Source organism: Nicotiana tabacum, chromosome 15 (assembly GCF_000715075.1).
Source record: "Nicotiana tabacum cultivar K326 chromosome 15, ASM71507v2, whole genome shotgun sequence".
Lineage (NCBI taxonomy): Eukaryota > Viridiplantae > Streptophyta > Magnoliopsida > Solanales > Solanaceae > Nicotiana > Nicotiana tabacum.
This window is the reverse complement of record NC_134094.1, coordinates 18,274,540-18,293,489: the sequence shown is the minus strand read 5'-3', so window position 1 is coordinate 18,293,489 and position 18,950 is coordinate 18,274,540. Positions and strand designations below refer to the sequence as shown.

The 18,950-nt window shown below is 43.6% G+C and overlaps 1 pseudogene; it reads left to right on the top strand.

Moving 5' to 3' along the window:
* Window positions 1-18,950, top strand: part of LOC142169540 (pectin acetylesterase 8-like) — a 39,613-nt pseudogene that overhangs the window by 2,357 nt on the left and 18,306 nt on the right.

Below are 18,950 nucleotides of genomic sequence, written 5' to 3'. Positions count from 1 at the left end.
AGGGAGACCCTCGAGGAAGCCGATGCTGAAGCCTTGGTTTCCAATGACGATGATGATGACAATGATGATGATGACGGGAGTAAGAGCTGTTCCGAGAACGGGGGGAGCCCGATAGAGAAGAGACCGCTCCTGGGGATGATCAGGAAGCTTAGTCCTTAATTTTTACGTTGTAATCAATCATGTAAACAATTTTGTATATATAAAAATATCCTTTTTTTTGCCGAGTTGCTCCTGTTTTGTTTCCTGTCTTGTGAAGACTTTATCCACGCTTTATGAATATTTTCACAAGGATATAAGCAACTTGAAACTTGAAATAAGGTAGCCCGTATGCTTAGTGGTCAAGGTGAGAAATTTTCTGAACATAGGCTTACTCAAATTTGAAGTGATGTAGCCCTTAGGCTTATTAGTTGAGTCAGTGATTCGAGCTCGAAGAAATATAGCCCTTGGGCGTAATAGTTGAGTGAGTGCTTGCTCGAACTCAAAATAAAAGTAGCTCGTAGGCTTAGTAGTCGAGTGAATGATTCGAACTCGAAATAATGTAGCATGTAGGCATAATGGTCAAGTGAGTGCTTGCTCAAACTCAAAATAAAAATAGCCTGTAGGATTAGAAGTTGAGTGAATGATTCGAACTCGAAATAATGTAGCCCGTAGGCGTAATGGTCGAGTGAGTGCTTGCTCGAACTCGAAATAATGTAGCTCGTAGGTGTAATGGTCGAGTGAGTGCTTGCTTGAACTCGAAATAAAAGTAGCCCGTAGGCGTAATGGTCGAGCGAGTGCTTACTTGGACTCGAAGATTTATCTTAATTCTGTTTGCATAATAAATCTCAAAATAGAGGAACTTTTCTTGGATATAAGATATTGGTATAGAGGAGAACTTTCTTTGCAAGTCATTATACATGCGTTCATGTTTTGCGTTAGGGCTCGGGCCAACTACATGAGCATGGTTCGTTTTGACCATTTGGCTCTTACAACTTTTCCTATTAGAACCCCGTTGTTGTGAAATAACTTTCTTGCATCAGAACTTGATATATTTGAGGTCCTAATACCCCCCAGTATTCGAGGTCGATTATAAAGAGGCCTCAGATACTGTCGTATTGTTTCCAACTACAACATGATCATTGGTTGCCTCATTAAAAACCTTGCCAAAAAACCCATTTGGGATAAAACCGGTCTAAGGAAAAAATAGTGCAACGCATGCTTTCAGACCTAAGGCTTCATATTGAAGGATCCATCTTAGCTCCTGACCGGACTTCTGCAGGGGTTAGTTTTGAAATGTAAATAAATATGGGAGGGTCGTACCTTAGCAGTAGTATCGTTTTAGATGTGACACATTCCAATTGCTTGATAGTTTTTTGTCGTCTATAATGCCGAGCTTGTATGATCCCTTTCCGATGTTTTCAAGAACCTGATATGGTCCTTCCCAGTTCGGTCCTAGTCTTCCTTTGTTTGGATTTCGGGTATTGGGGGTGACTTTCCTTAGCACTAAGTCCCCGGGGTTAAAATGGCAGAGCTTGGTTCTTTGATTATAGTATCTTTCGATTCGTTGCCTTTGGGTGGCCAATTAGACGAGAGCAACTTCTCGTTTTTCGTCCGATAATTCGAGGCTAGTGTTCATAGCCTCGTTATTTGATTCTTCTGTTGTATATCGAAATCTGGCACAGGGTTCACCGACTTCGACTGGTATCAAGGCTTCGGAGCCATATACTAAGGAGAACGGGGTTGCCCCCGTATTAGATTTTGATATTGTTCGATATGCCCAAAGGACTTCGGGTAGGATTTCTCTCCATTTTCCTTTAGTGTTGTTCAACCTCTTCTTTATGTTTTGAATGATAGTTTTGTTCGTTGATTCAGCCTGTTCGTTCCCACTGGGGTGATACGGTGTTGATAATATCCTTCTTATTTTGTGGTCTTCGAAGAATTTCGTCACTTTGCTGCCGACAAATTATTTCCCATTGTCACACACTATTTCGGCGGGTATCCTGAATCGACACATGATATGATCCCAGATAAAGTCTATAACCTCTTTCTCTCTTACTTTCTCGAATGCTTGTGCTTCAACCCATTTAGAGAAATAGTCAGTCATAAATAAAATGAATTTAGCTTTACCTGGGGTCGATGGCAGAGGGCCGACGATATCCATACTCTATTTCATGAATGGCTATGGGGATAGGGCTGAGTGAAGTTGCTCTCCGGGTTGATGGATCATTGGTGCAAACCTTTGATATTTGTCATATTTTCGAACAAACTCCTTTGCATCTTTGCCCTTATCGATCCAATAATACCCTACACTGATTATTTTTCGGACTAATGAATCGGTACCGGAATGATTCCCAGAAGGGCCCTCGTGCACCTCACGTAGGATGTAATCGGTATCTCCTGGGCCTAAGCATACTGCCAATGGTCCATCGAATGTCCTTTGGTATAGCGTTCCATCTAAAGCTAACGTGAATCGAGCAGCTTTGGTTCGTAGGGCCCTTTAATCTTTAGGGTCCGATGGGAGCTTCCCATTCTTTAAGTATTCAATATACTTATTTCTCCAATCCCAGGGTAAGATCATAAAATTTATATCGGCATGACCTTCTTCGATCACGGATCTTGAGAGTTGAACGACAGTCCCCGAACTCAATTCACCTTCCTCGACCGATGATCCCAAATTCGCAAGTGCATCAGCCTCACTGTTTTGCTCTCGTGGAACATGCTGTAAAGTCCATTGTTAGAAATGGTGCAAAGTGACATGTAGTTTGTCCAAATATCTTTGCATTCTATCTTCTCGAACTTCGAAGGTTTTGTTTACTTGATTTGCCACCAGCAAAGAGTCACACTTGGCTTCAATGACTTCTGCTCCCAAGCTTTTAGCTAGCTCGAGACCTGCAATCATGGCCTCATACTCGACCTCATTGTTAGTCAACCTGGTAGTTTTGATAGATTGCCTAATAGTGTTACCCGTGGGTGGCTTTAAAACTATGCCTAGCTCGGACCCCTTCACGTTCGAAGCCCCGTCCGTAAAAAGGGTCCATACCCCGATGACGTACCCGATTTCAACAAGAGTTCTTTTTCGACTTCGGGTACGAGCGTTGGCGTGCAATCGGCCACGAAGTCTGCTAAAATTTGAGATTTGATAGCCATACGGGTTTGATATTCGATATCATACCCACTGAGTTCGACGGCCCATTTGGCCAATCGGCCTGATAGTTCAGGCTTGTACAAAATATTACGAAGCGGGTAAGTGGTTAATACGCATATGAGGTGACATTGAAAGTACGGTCTTAAATTTTAGAGGCGCTTATCAGTGCAAGTGCTAATTTTTCTAGGTGCGGATATCTAGTTTCTACTTCTCCTAAGGTCCGACTTATAATAATAAACGGGAAATTGCGTACCTTGCTCTTCTCGAACTAGGACATCGCTTACTGCGATTTTCGATACTGTCAAGTACAATCAAAGTTTTTCATCTGTTTTTGGAGTATGAAGTAGTGGTGGGCTCGATAGATATCCTTTTAGTTCCTCTAATGCTTGTTGGCATTCCGGGGTCCAAGCGAAATCGTTCTTCTTTTTGAGTAAAGAGAAATATTTGTGACTCTGATCTGACGACCTCGAAATGAATCAGCCTAAGGCTGCTATCCGTCCCATTAGCCTCTGTACAGCTTTCACACTGTCCACGATGGTGATCTCTCTGATGGCCTTGATTTTATCGAGGTTAATATCGATTCCCCTATTTGACACCATGAAGCCGAGGAACTTGCCCGAACAGACCCCGAAAGCACATTATTCGGGGTTGAGCTTCATGTTGTATTTCCTCAAATCTCGAACGTTTCCTGCAAATGGTTCAAATGGTCCTCTGCGCACAGGGACTTAACTAGCATGTCATCAATATAAACTTCCATTGATTTACCTATTTGTTCTTCAAACATTTCATTTACTAGGCGTTGGTAAGTAGCTCCTCATATTTTAGCCCGAAGGGCATCACATTATAATAATATGTTCCATATTTGGTGACAAATGAAGTCTTTTCTTGGTCCTCCGAGTTCATCTGGATTTGATTATATCCGGAATAGGCATCGAGAAAAGTGAGGATCTCGGGGCCGGCCGTGGTATCGATCATGCGATCGATGTTGGGCAGGGAAAAGGAATCTTTGGGGCATGCTTTGTTCAAATCCTTATAATCTACACACATTCTAAGTTTGTTCCCTTTTTTAGGAACTACAACTACATTGGCTAACCATTCGGGATATTTTACCTCCCGAATGGACCCTATCTTTAAAAGTTTGGTTACCTCGTCCTTTATGAATGCGTGCTTTACCTTGGACTAGGGTCTTCTCTTTTGCTTCACCGATATGAACCTAGGGTCCAAGCTTAGTCGATGTGTCGTTATGTCCGGTGGGATCCCTGTTATATCTAAATGGGACTAGGCAAAGCAATTAATGTTATCGATAAGAAATTGGATAAGTTTCTTCCTGAGTTCGGGGCTCAACCCCGTTCCTAGGTATACCTTCCGTTCAGGCCAGTGCTCGATTAGTGTGACTTGCTCCAGTTCCTCAATCGTTGATTTGGTGGCGTCGGAGTCATCGGGAATCATGAAGGATCGAGGGATCCTCTGATCATCATCTTCTTCGATCTTTTGGTTATCTGGTTGGGTCAATTCCAATGTCTGTGATTGCTATTTGGTATCTCGTTCCCCTTCTGAGCCCGATCCTTTTACTGGCGAAGGCGAGGATATCGGTTTCGCTTCCTCGATGGCGAACATTTCTCTTGCGGCTGGTTGTTCTCCGTACACTATTTTGATTTCTCTCAATGTCGGGAATTTAAGGACCTGGTGTAGGGTCGAATGTACAGCTCTCATGTTGTAGATCCAAGGCCTTCCGAAAAGGGCATTGTATCTCATGTCGCCTTTGATCACGTGGAACTTCGTTTCCTGGATGGTTTCGACCATGTTTATCGGTAAAATTATCTCGCCTTTGGTGGTTTCACATTCCATATTGAATCCATTTAGAACCAGGGTTGCGGGTACGATTTGGTTCTGTTGGCCGAGTTGATCTACGACCTTCAATCTGATGGTGTTGGCCGAGCTACCTGGATCAATCAACACACGCTTAACTTTAGTTTTATTCATGAGTACGGATATTACTAGTGCATCGTTATGAGGTTGTATGACTCCTTCTGCATCTTCATCATTGAAGGACAAAGATCCTATGGGTGTGTAATCTTGAGTTCGAGATTGCTTTTCTCTCACAATCGATGTCTTAGTGCGTTTAAGTACCGGTCCCTGAGGGGTATCGGCGCCGTCGATGATCATGTGAATGACGTGCTGTGGTTCTTATTGTTCGTTTTGCTTGCCGAAATCCCTATTTTTCAAATAGTTCTTCGCCCTATCGCTTAAAAATTCTTGAAGGTGCCCTTTATTGAATAACCGGGCTACTTCCTCTCTTAGTTGCCTGCAATCTTCTGTTCTGTGGCCATGGGTGCCATGATATTCGCATATTTGATTGGGATTCCTCTAGGCAGGATTGGTCTGCATGGGTTGAGGTGATTTAGTGTCTTTGATGCATCAGATAGCCGAAACGATGGAAGATGCATCAATGCTGAAGTTATATTCCGATAACCGAGGCGCTTCCTTAGATCCGATAGGCCTATCGAACCTACTTATGTTCATCATCCCCTGGGAGCCTTGACCTCGATCACTTCTTTTGTTATTTTGCCCGAGGTTATGTCTTGAATCACTGACTCTGCGATTTTCATTGTATGGTCGGTATTGATCCCTGATCGGACCTTGTTCTCGATTAATATCCCTTTGAACAGCGGGTTCAGCCCCCAATTAATCATCTTCGACCCTAATTTTTGATCGGTACCGATTTTGCACGTGCCCACGTGATGGATGGGTATTCGATAAGGTTATTCTTTAACCGCCGTGAAGATGTCGAACTTCATTCGTTCAAACCTTGATTGAAAGCCTGAACAGCCCAATCGTCTGTAACTAGTGGTAGGTCCATTCGTTCCATTTGAAAACGAGATACGAACTCCCTCAGCATCTTGTTATCCTTTTGTCTTACCTTGAAGAGGTCTGATTTTTGTGTTGCGACTTTTATGGCAACGACATGTGCTTTCACAAAAGAATCTACTAACATGGCGAATGAGTCGATGGAATTTGGTAGTAGGTTGTGATACCAAATTATTGCTCCGTTCGAGAGGGTCTCTCCAAATATTTTTAACAACATAGATTCGATTTCATCGTCTTCTAAATATTTGCCCTTGATGGCATATGTGTAAGAAGTGACGTGCTCGTTGGGATCGATCGTTCCATTATATTTGGGAATTTCGGGCATACGGAATTTTTTGGGGATTGGTTTTGGGGCTGCGCTTGAGGGAAAAGGTTTTTGCACGAATTTCTTTGAATCCAACCCTTTTATCATTGTGGAGCTCCCGGGATCTGATCGACCCTGGAGTTATATGTTTCTATTTTTTTATCGTTGACTTCGACTCGCTTTGTGAGTTCCTCGAGCAATTTAGCAATTTCGGGAGTAGTCCCCGATTCTTGCTCATTTGGCTTCACTTTGGCTGGTTCCGTTCTGTGGGTGATTTCTCGAGGTGGATTGGGCTCCAGCCTGCTTTGTAGCTGGGTTTGGCTCTGCAACTGAGCTATTGCTACCTGTTGAGCTTGCAACATTTCGAAAATCATACACAAGTTGATGCCATTTTCCTCGACATTATAGGTATCTCGAGCTGCAGACCGAGTGCCACCAGGAATGTTATTTTTGCTCCGATTCGAGCTCCAACGGCATTGACAAGTGGTCTTTCGGTACTGGGTGTCAAGTTATTGTTCTCATCTTGGAGACCGGCTTCGTTGTCGATTGGTGTGGCCATTTGACTGGTAGTTAGTCGTTGCTAATCCGAAATCCAAGATACTTTCAGAAACAAGCGCAAAACACAACGGTGTGTTTTTGCAGATTCGTATCAAATAACCACTGTTATCCTTAGCCCCACGGTGGGCGCCAAACTGTTTACCCGAAAAATGGATAGAGTTGAATTTGTACGTAGTTCTAAGGATATGTGGCGTAACTTAATACAAATTGTAAGGATAAATAGATATATCAAGTATGGATTGTAAATAATGCAAAATAGATAAGGTTGTAAAGAAGATGAATTTTAGGACTAAACAAGTGGAATCAATTTAAGAAGCTTGAAAGAACAATTCTTCACTATGGGACAATATAGTGTTTTGATTACAATGTAAGCATAATAACTTGCCCTCACCAAAATGATAACTACCCCCTTTATAGTAGATGGATCTTACTTTAGATATAAAAAAATACGTAGTGGGAGACCCATGATAAATCAGCTTTTCCACAATTCCTGTCAAGATTTACTCCTCTAGTGGGATTGCAACAGCTCTTGTCTATAAGGTCGATATTGACTCAAGTTTTTGGTCTTGAAGCGAGCTCTCGATCTTGGCTTGAGCTCGATTTTGACTCGGACCCTTGAATTGATTCGGGGTCGATGTTGGTCGGTCTCTGGATCGTAAGCTTGACAATTTTACTTTGCATCATAGCTCGATTTGGATCCGAGCTTGATCATAATATCGAGCTCGACATTGATCGGCCCCTCGGACTCGAAGCTTGTTTGTACCATCTTCGGAACCCATCTCGAAGTCTTACTTCGATCGATTATGTCTCGAACTTGATCAATCGTACGAAGGCCGAAATCTATTTCGACCGAATATACTTATGTATATATTGTTTGTATCCAAACGTGTGTAATGTCTCTCGTTTAGAAGTACAGTGATGAAAATCTTAGTATTGTTCAATTTATGAGAGACAAAATGGAATAAATAAAGTTGAGTAAAATAGATGAATTAGAAGGAAAAAGTATAAGAATCAGAAAGAAATTCATCAAAGTCTTCCTTATCTTTATCCTGCGCTCTTGAAATCATTTAGAAATTAGATTAATCGTCTATTTTAATACTCACCTTTACGCTTTCCCATCTTACTTTTATTTTTTGTTCAGAGGAAAACCTAGTGCGGGTTATTTGAATTATTACTACGAATATCAATGATCATTTATTAGCTAAACTTTAAAGTTTAAACTATCACTGACAATATATTAGGTTAGGTCAAAGTAGCACGATATCTTATTTTTATGAAAACTGATAATGCACAGCATCATGTCAATTCATGTACTCCTTCAGGGGTGCCAGTTTTGACCTAGGCGGGGTGCCAGTTTTGACCAATTGGCCCAATCGAGCAACAAGGTCATTGGTCCTCAAGCGAGATGCGAGATGCGATATGTGTCAATTGTGTCCATCATTGATTAAAAGGAGAAACACAAAAGCGGTTATAACTAAATGGATTCCCGCTTACTAGACTGAAAACTGATAATGCATAGCATCATGTCAGTTCATGTACTCCTTACTAGACTAGTCTTTTGGGCTGAATTTTCCTGTTTGCCTTAAAATGTCATCAGGAGGACAACCACTTTAAGGGATAAAATAGGATGGGCTAGCCGATTTTCGGACTAATAATTGAAAAATAGTTAGTGTTTGCAAAGTCGTTGAAAAATAATAACTATTTTACTGCAATACGGAAAGTTCCAGCATAATATACTGGAGATTGGTGCACCTGCGTATGAACTTCCAGTATATTATGCTGGAACTCCAACACACGGAAAGTTCCAGCATAATATACCGGAGATTGGAGCACCTGTGTATGAACTTTCAGCATATTATGCTGGACCAGTATATTATACAGAAACTCCAGTATATTATGCCGGAACTCCAGTATATTATACTGGAATTCCAGTATATTATGCTGAAATATTTTTCGGATTTTGAACAGTGTTTTCGTTCAGATTTATCTTTACATGAAAAGTGGCTAAATTTCGATTACTTTTGAAACTGTGGCTATTTTTCAATTACCGCTTGTAAATCTGGCTATTTTTGAATTTGTATCGACCCGACGATCGTTTTGAGAGTTGTAGCCTCATTCCCCCATTTACTGCTCATTTTGTGCTTTACTGTTATTTTATGACTTACCGGGTTAGTCGGTTCGGATCCGTAGGGATTTCAGAGTGAATTGAGACACTTAGTCTCATAATGAAAAGTTTAAGTTGAAAAAGTTGATCGGTGTTAACTTATGTATAAACGATCCTGGAATTGAGTTTTGATGGTTCTGTTAGCTCTGTTGGGTGATTTCAGACTTAGGAATGTATCGGGATTATGATCTGGAGGTCCGTAATGGAATCAGGCTTGAAATGACGAAAGTTGAATTTTTGGAAAAATTTAACTGGTAGTGGACTTTTTGATATCGGGGTCGGATTCCGATTCCGGAAGTTGGAACAGGTCCGTGGTTTCATTTCTTACTTGTGTGCAAAATTTGAGGTCAATCGGACGTAATTTGATAGGTTTCGGCGTCGTTTGTGAAATTTAGAAGTTTCAGAGTTCATTAGGCTTGAATTATGGTGTGATTAATGATTTTGATGTTGTTTGAGGTGATTTGAAGGTACGACTAAGTTCGTATCGTGTTTTAGGACTTGTTGGTATGTTTGGTTGAGGTGCCGGGGGCCTCGGGTGAGTTTCAGATGGTTGGCGGATCATTTTTGGACTTGGCTTGTTGGCTAAAGATTGTTGGTGTAGATTTTCTAGTTTTCTCTTACGCGTTCGCAAGAGTGGTCTCGCGTTCGCGATGTGCATCTGGAGGCTGAGGGAGATTTGTTCTTCGCGTTCGCGAAGAAGTGAAGAGGCAACTGGGGACCCCATGCTTTTGGTCTACGCGTTCGCGAAGAAGTGAAGAGGCAACTGGGGACCCCATGCTTTTGGTCTACGCGTTCACGAAGGGTAGGTCGCGTTCGCAATGAGAGGGGTCGGCAAAGTTTCGCATTCGAGAGTTGGTGGACGCATTCGCGAAGGGTTAATTTGAGGGGTAATCTGAGTTGTTCTACGCGAACGCGAGGGGAAGGTCGCATTCGTGATGACGGCATAACTGGGCAGAATAAAAGATTCAAAATCGAGGGTTTCGAGTTCATATCATAAAATTGAATTGGGAGCTCGGTAGAAGGCGAATTTTGGAGGGATTTATACGTGGATGTTTGGGGTAAGTGATTTCTATCTAGTTTTGGTTAATTTTCATGTTTATGCCTTTGTATCTACCATTAAATTTGTGATTTGGGGTGGAAAATTGGAGAAAATGAGAAAGAGATTTTGGGCTAGATATTTGAGGTTTTTATTGGGATTTTGTTATCGGATTTGAGTAAATTTGGTATGGTTAGACTCGTGGTTTAATGAGCTTTCGGGTTTTGTGATTTTTGTTGGATTCTGAAACGTGGGCCCGAGGGCCGATTTTGAGCCGATTTCGGATTTTTGATCAAACCTTTGTATTTTTCTTATGGAATTGATTCTTTGGCCCGTGTTGATTGTATTGTATTGTTTGTGGCTTGATTCAAGACATTTGGAGGCTTGAATCTGAGGGTAATTTGGTGTTTTGATATTGTTTTGAGTAATTCGAAAGTTCGACTAAGTTCGTAGGATGTTATGGGACATGTTGGTATGTTTGGTCGGGGTCCCGAGGGCCTCGGGATGACTCCGGGTGGTTAACGGAAGAATTGGAGTTGATGAAATGCAGCTGAAGCTGCCGGTTCTGGTGTTTCCGCACCTGCGGAGTGGGAACCGCAGGTGCGAGGCCACAGGAGCGAAGGAAGAGCTGCAGGTGCGGCTAAGGGAGACCTGAGCTCGGACCGCAGGTGCGATGGAAATCCCGCATCTGCGGCGGTCGTAGAAGCGGTTTGGGAGGCGCAGATGCGCAGTTAGATTGCAGGTGCGGCTTGGGTCCCGTATCTGCGATGACCGCAGATACGGTCAAGTGATCGCAGGAGCGGAGTTTGGCTTTTAATGAACTTCCGTAGAAGTGGAGCCCGGTGCGCAGATGCTATTCCGCAGGTGCAGAACTAGGACCGCAGGTGCAGTTTTAACTGGGTAGATAACCCCAGCTCGCGGCTTTGTCTTACATTTTTAATTTTTGGACTTAGGGAGCTCGGGAGAGAGGCGATTTTTCGAAGGTTTTCAAGGAGGACGTTGGGGTAAGTGATTCTAACCCTTATGGTCTAATTTATGTGAATCTATGACTTTGTTCATCATTTAATTAGGGATTGGAAGCGGAAATATGGGGATTTAGGGCTTGGAAATTGGAGAGTGAACTTTGCGGTTTTGGAGGGGAAATTGAGGTCGGATTTTGGTAAATTTGGTATGACTAGACTCGTGAGTGAATGGGCTTTCGGGTTTTGTGATTTTTGCTGGATTACGAGACGTGGGCCCCGGGGGGGCCAGGTTTGAGCCGATTTCGGATTTTGGCTATAATTTGGTATGTTTCTTGTGGAATTGGTTCCTTTAGCCTATATTGATCGTATTGTATTGCTTGTGGCTAGATTCGGGACGTTTGGAGGCCGATTTGAGAGGCAAGGGCATCGCGGAGTAGGATTTTGCTTGGTTTGAGGTAAGTAACATTTTCAAACTTGGTTCTGAGGGTTCAAGACCCCAAATTATATGCAATGTGATTGGTATTGAGGCGACGCACATGCCAAGGGACGGGCGTGAAGGTGTGCACCGTGAGAATTGTGACTTATGTGGTTCCATGGCATCGTTTAATGAATCTATCTTATTGAAATCCATGTATACATCATGTGATAAAGTAGTTGAGTTGTAAATCATGCTGGATATCATGTTTAGGCTTTGTGCCGGTATTGTTTGGGCCCTTAGCGGTCGTTTCTTGCTGTCATCTCACTAGTGCCATTTACTATTTCATACTCAGTCATCATCATGTATTTTTATATCACATCTCAGTCTCAGTTAATTATTGATTCATCACATCATTGTTCCGGGTTGTTTTCATGACATTGTGAGCCCATGGTGGGACTGGAGAGGTTGATGACTGAGTGAGGCCCAGTGCCTGGTTATGAGTGACAGTTATGGGATCGGGTTGTACGCCGAAGTAGTTATGAGTGACAGTTATGAAAGCGTTTGGGATGTAGGAGCCCCTCCGGAGTCTGTAACACACCCCAGTGAGCGCGGTTGATATTATTGAGGGATGGATCTTCCCTGGACATGGATCTTGTCCGAAGTACTTGATACCCGGAGATGGATCTTCTCCACGGGGGTGGACTGGCCTTCCTCGGTACTGGGTGACTTATAGCCAGTGATGTATATATTCCGGGATGCATTTTCCCTGGGTCGTATGGGCCATATACAGTCCCGAGTGGTTGAGCATTCGAGAGTGTGAGCACATGAGGCTGACAGCATGGTGCATCACCTATAGTATGTGCATTGGCATGTAGAGATAGCAGAGTTATATTCTTTACACTATTCGGATCTGTTTCACTTTACTGTTTCGAGTTGCCTATTTAATTTGAAAGCATGCCTACGTTTCTGTTCAATTATTTCTATTTTATTTGTACCAGTTGAGTTCGTCACTACCTTTCAGTCCAAAGTTTGGTCTTGTTACTTACTGAGTTGGTGTACTCACGTTACCCCGTGCATCTCATGTGCAGATCCAGGCGATACCGGTCGTAGCGGCGGTTACTGATTGAGGATCCTAGAGTTTTGGAGACTATCAAGGTAGCTGCACTGCGTTCGCGGGCCTTGACTCGCCGTCTTTATCTTTGTCGTACTTTCAATTTATATTTCTAGATACTGTAGTAGACTGTATTTCTGATCTACACGCTCATGTACTCAGTGACACCCTAGTTTTGGGCTGGATTGTATCACTTTGGGATTTTCTTATGTTTCAAATAGTTTTTCTTTAATGTTAAATGCTTTCGTTAACGTTTTCAAACTTATTGTTGTTGGCGTTGGGTTGTTGAGTTGAGGCTGGCCTAGTTCCACGATAGGCGCCATCACGACAGTGGATTTTAGGTCGTGACAATTGGTATCAGAGCCTAGGTTACATAGGTCTCACGATTCATGAGCGGGTTCAGTAAAGTCTTGCAAATCAGTACGGAGACATATGTACTTATCTTCGAGAGGCTGCAGAACCCTTAGGAAACTCCACTTTCTTGAATTCTTGTCGTGCAAATCTGTTGATTCTAGTAACTAAACATCTGTTGTTTCATTCTCTCACAGATGGTGAGGACTCGTACTACCGAGCAGGTTGAACAACCACCAGTACCACCAGCCAGGGCCGCGAGAGGCCAAGGGCGCGGTAGAGGTCGTGGTAGGGGCAAAGGTGCAGCCCGCACAATAGCTAGGGTAGCACCTGCAGATCCACCAGTTTCCCCAGATCAGGACCAGATTCTAGTTGTTAATGCACCACCTCAGGCACCACCTGTGCCTATTGTGATTCCAGGCCTTTAGGAGGCCTTAGCTCAGATTCTAACCACGTGTACCAGTCTTGCTTAGGCAATCTCCTTTCTGGCAGTAGCAGCCATTTCTCAGGCTGGGGGAGGTGCTCAGACTCCCGCTGCCCGCACACTAGAGTAGGTGGTACAGGGATTCCAGACACCGGGGGCACCACCAGCCCAGTCGGTTGCAGTTGCTCAGGACTAAGTGGTTCCTTCTATGCCTGAGGATGAGCAGCGTAGATTGGAGAGGTTTGGGAGACTCCAGCCTCCATATTTTAGTGGTGCAGAGGGACAGGATGCACAGGGTTTCTTGGACAGGTGTCAGAGGATACTCCGTACAACAGGTATTCTAGAGGCCAATGAGGTCTCATTCACTACCTTTCAGTTCTCTGGGCTGCATTTAGTTGGTGGGAGGCTTACGAGAGGCGTAGGCCGGTCGGCACAGCACCCCTTACCTGGCAGCAGTTCTCTATTATCTTTCTGGAGAAGTTCGTGCCTTAGTCCCACAGAATGGAGCTGCGCAGACATTTTGAGCAGCTTCGTCAGGGTGATATGTCTATGATGCAGTATGAGATGCGATTCTAGGAGTTGGCCCATCATGCTATTTGGTTGGTTCCCACAAACAGGGAGAGGACCAGGAGGTTTATAGATGGCCTCACTTATCAGCTGCGATTGCTTATGACCATAGAGAGAGTGTCTGGTGCTACTTTTGATGAGGTTGTCAACATTTCTCGTCACATTGAGATAGTTCGCAGTCAGGAGAGGGTTGAGAGGGAGACTAAGAGGCCTCGTGGACAGGGTAGATTTAGTGGTGTTCCTTCTGTGGGTCAGTTACAACACAATATAGGTTGTCCTTTCGGGCATGCTCAAACGGCTCGCCCAGTGCACAAAGGTGCATCATCCGGTCATGGGTCACACGGTTATCAGTAGGGCCAGACATCATTCGGTGCGCTACCAGCTCAGAGTTCGTCTCATGCACCATCAGCTCAAGGTTCATCTGTGTTAGGACTTTCTAGTAGTTATTCTGGTGCTCGGGGTTCCCTTCAGTCTCCACCATCATTTGCAGAGAGAGGTTTCTTTGAGTGCGGAGATTTGGGTCATATCAAGAGGCATTTTCCCTGCCTTTTGGGAGGTTCATCTCAGTAGAGGAGTCAGCCTTCGACTTCGGCACCGGTTACTTCACCACCCGCCCAGCCAAATCGGGGTGGATCTCAGTCAGCTAGGGGTCGCCCTAGAGGGGGAGGCCGATCAGGTGGCAGTCAAGCCCATTTCTACGCACTCCCTTCCAGACCAGATGCCATTGCTTCGGATGCTGTGATTGCAGGATTGTCTTAGTTTGGCATAGAGATGCCTTTGTATTATTTAACCCTGGTCCCACTTATTCATATGTATCCTCGCATTTCGCTCATTACCTGGTTATGCCCCATGAGTCTCTAGTTTCACCTGTTCATGTGCCTACGTCTGTGAGCGATACTGTCATTGTGGACCGTGTATATCGGTCATGTGTGGTGACTATTGGGAGTCTGGAGACTAGAGTAGATCTCTTATTGCTTAGTATGGCCAATTTAGATGTTATCTTGGGTATGGTGAGTTATCAGATGTTTTGTTATATGTCTTTGAGCCAAGTGAGGGAGTCTGCTATCTATGCTTTGATTTCACGATTATGTGTTGTATTTGTCTTTGCCCGAGGCATACTGGTGGATTAGTTATGACTTGCAGAAGTTGAGACTGAGGATGGCTCGAGTAAGGAAATTCCTGAATACGGGCTACATTACACTTTATGAGAATATGAAAATCATGAAATGAATAAGCTGTTATTTTGAAGAATGTAGTGCGCACAAAGTATGAATTCAATTAGTGATGCTAAGGTTCGGTTACTCTTTGGGGGTTGTTGTGCTAATGGGGCTTGTGCCTTTCGGCCCGTTTGGGCGGTGCAATTTAAATTTGAGCAAAGTAGGTGACTCCCGAGAAAATTCTAATGGGTTTGAGAATTATATATAGCAATTGAGAATGTTTTCGGACTTGTGTATGGATAAAATCTGTGATTTGCATTTGAAGGTGTAGGGACTTGCGATAATTTTGTACGATTATGGATTCCACATTCTAGTATAAGAAAGGTAAGAAGAACAATTTTAAATTCATATAAGGTATTTTCAGAGTGAGCATTACAGTTGAGGTAATTATGGAGGTACTCAAGAAGAGTACAATGGCTTACGGGCCTTATGGTGGTGTGGTGTTATGGTAGGGTGCCTTGTAGTGAGTTTTGGGTAAGGATCGTGGAGTTCTGTCAAAGAGAAGTATCAAATTGAGGATAATTCAGAAGAAACTCGAAGAAAATAGGACAACTGGGTAGTAGGCTAGACCAGTATGGTGATGACATGATAGATGTTGTGTGTTGTGCAGGATTTAGATTTACATGTACAAGGTGACAGTTCATTCTTGAAGGCAAGTTCACGAATTCTGGACAGAATGGTCAGTGTTGTATATTTAGATGAATGTTATAGTTGCTCGATAATCCCTGAGAGGGGTGCGCAGTTGAGAGGGGAATTGTGTTTTGATATGTTCGGTGATTTACTCTTCTATGCGATGAGGGGTTGGTTGTGATTCGTTGATTTTGTGCACCCATGGTGTAGTTCTATTGGGGGCCTTATAGAGAAATTTGCATGAGATGGGTATTTGGGTGATGCATGAGTGGTTGCGCATTGGTTATGTTCTTTCGGGTTTGTGTGGCATTGTGTCATTTGCTTCTCCATGATTATGGTAATGCACTTCGAGTACTTGATGCCGGATTGCGCGTGGTTATTGATTTTGAGCATGGTGGCTGAGGTATTTCATATGGATCAGTGTTTGGATGGGGTCGCGCATTACGGCAGAGTTATGTTGAGATATGATCCCGGTGATAGATTCGTGTGTTATGGTCCTACGGTGTGTGATGGATTCTTAGCATTTTGTTGGGGTGGTAACCGTCAAGCTTACGAGACGATTCTCTTATTTGAGTCATTTTCGTAATTGAGTACATTTGGAATGTTGCTTATTGGTATACGAATTGCACGGGTTGTGGCTTTAGATTGTATGGTGTGGCATGTCAGTAAAGTAGCTGGTATTTGATGAAATAAGGTCATTGTACCTAGAATGGATACTATCGGAATTGATGTCAGCATGGTTGGAAGGATAATATCGAAAGTCGGCTTAGAAATTTGCTATAGTTCTTGTCAAAGGAGATGGAGTACCATTACTTGTTGATCTGATGAAGGGTTATGAGTTTTGCATGTTTCTTTCATCATTGGCAGTGTATAAAGGTTTAGAACGAGGCTTTGTTTGATATGAGGTTATTACCGGTATTGGGTTAATTTGAGCAGCTATTGTGATTAGAAATAATTGCTTCGAGCATTCGAGCTATGTGGTATTTGAGTTTTTAGTAATTGAGTTATGGTTATGGCCTTTGGTACAGCTTGTTCCGACTTATGCAGTGTGTAGGTTGTGGGATTCAGATCTTATAAGAAATTTCAGATGTTGGAAATTGGATTCGAAGGCTTGTGGGCCAGGTTGAATTGAGAAATTTCAGTTATATTGAGTTATCTGACCTGTATGGGATAGGGTGACGTGAGATCACCCCCGGGTATGTGCATGGTAAGGTTATACGGTGGTCTGATGGCTTCGAGAACAACTCTGGTCACGTTCAAGGACGAACATATGTTTAAGTAGGGGAGGATGTAATGACCCAGTCTGTTGTTTTGAGCATATTAGCCCCGATCCCCTATTTACCGCATTTCCCGTATCTATTTCTGCTTATGTGACTTGGCGGGAGGCCTTATTTTGGTTTCGGAGTGTTTCGGGACACTTAGTCCCTAAAATGAAAGCTTAAGTCTCAGAATTTTGACCGTAGTTGGAAGTGTGTGAAGATGACTCAGGAATAGAGTTTCGTCAGTTTTGTTAGCTCCGTTGGGTGATTTTAGACTTAGGAACGTGTCTGGACTGTGAATTTGAGGTATGCAGCTAATTTAGGCTTGAAATGGCGAAAGTCAAATATTTGGGAGGTTTGACCGGGGGGTTGACTTTTGATATCAGGGTCGGATTCTAATTTCGGAAGTTGGAGTAGGTCCGTAATGTTGAATATGACTTGTGTGCAAAGTTTGAGGTCATTCGGACGTGGTTTGATAGGTTTCGGCATCGTTTGCAGAATCTGGAAGTTTAGAAGTTCTTATGCTTGAATCCGAGGGTAATTTGGTGTTGTTTTGAGTGATTCAAAGGTTCTACTAAGTTCGTAAGATGTTATGGGACGTGTTGGTATGTTTGGTCGAGGTCACGAGGGCCTCGAGGTAACTCCGGGTGGTTAACAGAAGAATTGGAGTTGATGAAATGCAGCTGAAACTCCTGGTTCTGGTGTTTGCGCACCTGCGGAGTGGGAACCGCAGGTGCAAGGCCGCAGGAGCGAAGGAAGAGCCGCAGGAGCGGCTAAGGGAAACCTAGGCTCGGACCGCAGGTGTGATGGAAATCCCGCATCTGCGGTGGTCGCAGAAGCGGTTTGGGAGTCGCAGATGCGCAGTTGGATCGCAGGTGCGGCTTGGGTCCTGCATCTGCGATGACCGCAGGAGCAGAGTCTGGCTTTTAATGAACTTCTGCAGAAGCGGAGCCCGGTGCGCAGATGCGGTTCCGCAGGTGCAGAACTAGGACCGCAAGTGCGGTTTTAACTGGGCAAAAAACCCCAGCTCGAGGCTTTGTCTTCCATTTTTAATTTTTGGACTTGGAGAGCTCGGGAGAGAGGCAAGTTTTTGAAGGTTTTCAATGAGGACGTTAGGGTAAGTGATTCTAACCCGTACTGCTCTAATTTCCGTGAATCTATGGCTTTGTTCATCATTTAATTAGGGATTGGAATTGAAAATTTGAGGATTTAGGTCTTGGGAATTGGAGGGTGAACTTTAGGGTTTTGTAGGGGCATTTGAGGTCGGATTTTGATAAATTTGGTATGACTAGACTCGTGAGTGAATGGGCTTTCGGCTTTTATAATTTTTGCTGGATTCCGAGACATGGGCCCGGGGAAGGGGGGGAGGGTTGAGCCGATTTCCGATTTCGGCTATAATTGAGGTTTGAGTCTCAGTTATTTATTGATTCATCATATCATTGTTCCGGGTTATTTTCATGACATTGTGAGCTTGTGGTGAGACTGGAGAGGTTATTGACTGTGTGAGGCCGAGTGCCTGGTTATGAGTGATAGTTATGGGATCGGGTTGCACGCCGCAGTATTTTATTGATGATTATGATAGTGCTTGGGCTGTAGGAGCCCTTCCGGAGTCTATAACACACCCCCAGTGAGCGCGGTTGATATTATTGAGGGATGGATCTTCCCTGGGCATGGATCTTGTCCGAAGTACTTGATACCCAGGGATGGATCTTCTCCACGGGGCTGGACTGGCCTTCCTCGGTACTGGGTGACTTATAGCCAGTGATGTATATATTTCGGGATGCATTTTCCCTGGGTCGTATGGGCCATATACAGTACCGAGTGGTTAAGCATTCGAGAGTGTGAGCACATGAGGCTGACAGCATGGTGCATCACCTATAGTATGTGCATTGGCATGTAGAGATAGCATAGTTATATTCTTTACACTGTTCGGACTGTTTTGAGTTGCCTATTTAAT